Consider the following 5,000-nt stretch of genomic DNA (forward strand, 5'->3'; position numbering starts at 1 on the left):
TATACCATCACGGACGTTAGTTCAATAGCGTTTAACGATCGATCCACGGTACAGAATGCAAAAATATGATTGTTAAAATTTTCGACTAATCGGTTCTAAGAGGCGAAGCAATACGCCGCTGGGACTTTGAAATATTTCGGAGCGCATCTAAAGTTCGTTATTTTGGCTAAACGGAGCGAAAATCTGCATTTATACCATCACGGACGTTAGTTCAATAGCGTTTAACGATCGATCCACGGTACAGAATGCAAAAATATGATTGTTAAAATTTTCGACTAATCGGTTCTAAGAGGCGAAGCAATACGCCGCTGGGACTTTGAAATATTTCGGAGCGCATCTAAAGTTCGTTATTTTGGCTAAACGGAGCGAAAATCTGCATTTATACCATCACGGACGTTAGTTCAATAGCGTTTAACGATCGATCCACGGTACAGAATGCAAAAATATGATTGTTAAAATTTTCGACTAATCGGTTCTAAGAGGCGAAGCAATACGCCGCTGGGACTTTGAAATATTTCGGAGCGCATCTAAAGTTCGTTATTTTGGCTAAACGGAGCGAAAATCTGCATTTATACCATCACGGACGTTAGTTCAATAGCGTTTAACGATCGATCCACGGTACAGAATGCAAAAATATGATTGTTAAAATTTTCGACTAATCGGTTCTAAGAGGCGAAGCAATACGCCGCTGGGACTTTGAAATATTTCGGAGCGCACCTAAAGTTCGTTATTTTGGCTAAACGGAGCGAAAATCTGCATTTATACCATCACGGACGTTAGTTCAATAGCGTTTAACGATCGATCCACGGTACAGAATGCAAAAATATGATTGTTAAAATTTTCGACTAATCGGTTCTAAGAGGCGAAGCAATACGCCGCTGGGACTTTGAAATATTTCGGAGCGCATCTAAAGTTCGTTATTTTGGCTAAACGGAGCGAAAATCTGCATTTATACCATCACGGACGTTAGTTCAATAGCGTTTAACGATCGATCCACGGTACAGAATGCAAAAATATGATTGTTAAAATTTTCGACTAATCGGTTCTAAGAGGCGAAGCAATACGCCGCTGGGACTTTGAAATATTTCGGAGCGCACCTAAAGTTCGTTATTTTGGCTAAACGGAGCGAAAATCTGCATTTATACCATCACGGACGTTAGTTTAATAGCGTTTAACGATGGATCCACGGTACAGAATGCAAAAATATGATTGTTAAAATTTTCGACTAATCGGTTCTAAGAGGCGAAGCAATACGCCGCTGGGACTTTGAAATATTTCGGAGCGCACCTAAAGTTCGTTATTTTGGCTAAACGGAGCGAAAATCTGCATTTATACCATCACGGACGTTAGTTCAATAGCGTTTAACGATCGATCCACGGTACAGAATGCAAAAATATGATTGTTAAAATTTTCGACTAATCGGTTCTAAGAGGCGAAGCAATACGCCGCTGGGACTTTGAAATATTTCGGAGCGCACCTAAAGTTCGTTATTTTGGCTAAACGGAGCGAAAATCTGCATTTATACCATCACGGACGTTAGTTTAATAGCGTTTAACGATGGATCCACGGTACAGAATGCAAAAATATGATTGTTAAAATTTTCGACTAATCGGTTCTAAGAGGCGAAGCAATACGCCGCTGGGACTTTGAAATATTTCGGAGCGCACCTAAAGTTCGTTATTTTGGCTAAACGGAGCGAAAATCTGCATTTATACCATCACGGACGTTAGTTCAATAGCGTTTAACGATCGATCCACGGTACAGAATGCAAAAATATGATTGTTAAAATTTTCGACTAATCGGTTCTAAGAGGCGAAGCAATACGCCGCTGGGACTTTGAAATATTTCGGAGCGCACCTAAAGTTCGTTATTTTGGCTAAACGGAGCGAAAATCTGCATTTATACCATCACGGACGTTAGTTTAATAGCGTTTAACGATGGATCCACGGTACAGAATGCAAAAATATGATTGTTAAAATTTTCGACTAATCGGTTCTAAGAGGCGAAGCAATACGCCGCTGGGACTTTGAAATATTTCGGAGCGCACCTAAAGTTCGTTATTTTGGCTAAACGGAGCGAAAATCTGCATTTATACCATCACGGACGTTAGTTCAATAGCGTTTAACGATCGATCCACGGTACAGAATGCAAAAATATGATTGTCAAAATTTTCGACTAATCGGTTCTAAGAGGCGAAGCAATACGCCGCTGGGACTTTGAAATATTTCGGAGCGCATCTAAAGTTCGTTATTTTGGCTACACGGAGCGAAAATCTGCATTTATACCATCACGGACGTTAGTTCAATAGCGTTTAACGATCGATCCACGGTACAGAATGCAAAAATATGATTGTTAAAATTTTCGACTAATCGGTTCTAAGAGGCGAAGCAATACGCCGCTGGGACTTTGAAATATTTCGGAGCGCACCTAAAGTTCGTTATTTTGGCTAAACGGAGCGAAAATCTGCATTTATACCATCACGGACGTTAGTTTAATAGCGTTTAACGATGGATCCACGGTACAGAATGCAAAAATATGATTGTTAAAATTTTCGACTAATCGGTTCTAAGAGGCGAAGCAATACGCCGCTGGGACTTTGAAATATTTCGGAGCGCACCTAAAGTTCGTTATTTTGGCTAAACGGAGCGAAAATCTGCATTTATACCATCACGGACGTTAGTTCAATAGCGTTTAACGATCGATCCACGGTACAGAATGCAAAAATATGATTGTTAAAATTTTCGACTAATCGGTTCTAAGAGGCGAAGCAATACGCCGCTGGGACTTTGAAATATTTCGGAGCGCACCTAAAGTTCGTTATTTTGGCTAAACGGAGCGAAAATCTGCATTTATACCATCACGGACGTTAGTTTAATAGCGTTTAACGATGGATCCACGGTACAGAATGCAAAAATATGATTGTTAAAATTTTCGACTAATCGGTTCTAAGAGGCGAAGCAATACGCCGCTGGGACTTTGAAATATTTCGGAGCGCACCTAAAGTTCGTTATTTTGGCTAAACGGAGCGAAAATCTGCATTTATACCATCACGGACGTTAGTTTAATAGCGTTTAACGATGGATCCACGGTACAGAATGCAAAAATATGATTGTTAAAATTTTCGACTAATCGGTTCTAAGAGGCGAAGCAATACGCCGCTGGGACTTTGAAATATTTCGGAGCGCACCTAAAGTTCGTTATTTTGGCTAAACGGAGCGAAAATCTGCATTTATACCATCACGGACGTTAGTTTAATAGCGTTTAACGATGGATCCACGGTACAGAATGCAAAAATATGATTGTTAAAATTTTCGACTAATCGGTTCTAAGAGGCGAAGCAATACGCCGCTGGGACTTTGAAATATTTCGGAGCGCACCTAAAGTTCGTTATTTTGGCTAAACGGAGCGAAAATCTGCATTTATACCATCACGGACGTTAGTTCAATAGCGTTTAACGATCGATCCACGGTACAGAATGCAAAAATATGATTGTTAAAATTTTCGACTAATCGGTTCTAAGAGGCGAAGCAATACGCCGCTGGGACTTTGAAATATTTCGGAGCGCACCTAAAGTTCGTTATTTTGGCTAAACGGAGCGAAAATCTGCATTTATACCATCACGGACGTTAGTTCAATAGCGTTTAACGATCGATCCACGGTACAGAATGCAAAAATATGATTGTTAAAATTTTCGACTAATCGGTTCTAAGAGGCGAAGCAATACGCCGCTGGGACTTTGAAATATTTCGGAGCGCATCTAAAGTTCGTTATTTTGGCTAAACGGAGCGAAAATCTGCATTTATACCATCACGGACGTTAGTTCAATAGCGTTTAACGATCGATCCACGGTACAGAATGCAAAAATATGATTGTTAAAATTTTCGACTAATCGGTTCTAAGAGGCGAAGCAATACGCCGCTGGGACTTTGAAATATTTCGGAGCGCACCTGAAGTTCGTTATTTTGGCTAAACGGAGCGAAAATCTGCATTTATACCATCACAGACGTTAGTTTAATAGCGTTTAACGATGGATCCACGGTACAGAATGCAAAAATATGATTGTTAAAATTTTCGACTAATCGGTTCTAAGAGGCGAAGCAATACGCCGCTGGGACTTTGAAATATTTCGGAGCGCACCTAAAGTTCGTTATTTTGGCTAAACGGAGCGAAAATCTGCATTTATACCATCACGGACGTTAGTTCAATAGCGTTTAACGATCGATCCACGGTACAGAATGCAAAAATATGATTGTTAAAATTTTCGACTAATCGGTTCTAAGAGGCGAAGCAATACGCCGCTGGGACTTTGAAATATTTCGGAGCGCATCTAAAGTTCGTTATTTTGGCTACACGGAGCGAAAATCTGCATTTATACCATCACGGACGTTAGTTCAATAGCGTTTAACGATCGATCCACGGTACAGAATGCAAAAATATGATTGTTAAAATTTTCGACTAATCGGTTCTAAGAGGCGAAGCAATACGCCGCTGGGACTTTGAAATATTTCGGAGCGCACCTAAAGTTCGTTATTTTGGCTAAACGGAGCGAAAATCTGCATTTATACCATCACGGACGTTAGTTTAATAGCGTTTAACGATGGATCCACGGTACAGAATGCAAAAATATGATTGTTAAAATTTTCGACTAATCGGTTCTAAGAGGCGAAGCAATACGCCGCTGGGACTTTGAAATATTTCGGAGCGCACCTAAAGTTCGTTATTTTGGCTAAACGGAGCGAAAATCTGCATTTATACCATCACGGACGTTAGTTCAATAGCGTTTAACGATCGATCCACGGTACAGAATGCAAAAATATGATTGTTAAAATTTTCGACTAATCGGTTCTAAGAGGCGAAGCAATACGCCGCTGGGACTTTGAAATATTTCGGAGCGCACCTAAAGTTCGTTATTTTGGCTAAACGGAGCGAAAATCTGCATTTATACCATCACGGACGTTAGTTTAATAGCGTTTAACGATGGATCCACGGTACAGAATGCA

Source organism: Osmia lignaria, chromosome 11 (genome assembly GCF_051020975.1).
Source record: "Osmia lignaria lignaria isolate PbOS001 chromosome 11, iyOsmLign1, whole genome shotgun sequence".
NCBI classification, from domain to species: Eukaryota; Metazoa; Arthropoda; class Insecta; order Hymenoptera; family Megachilidae; genus Osmia; species Osmia lignaria.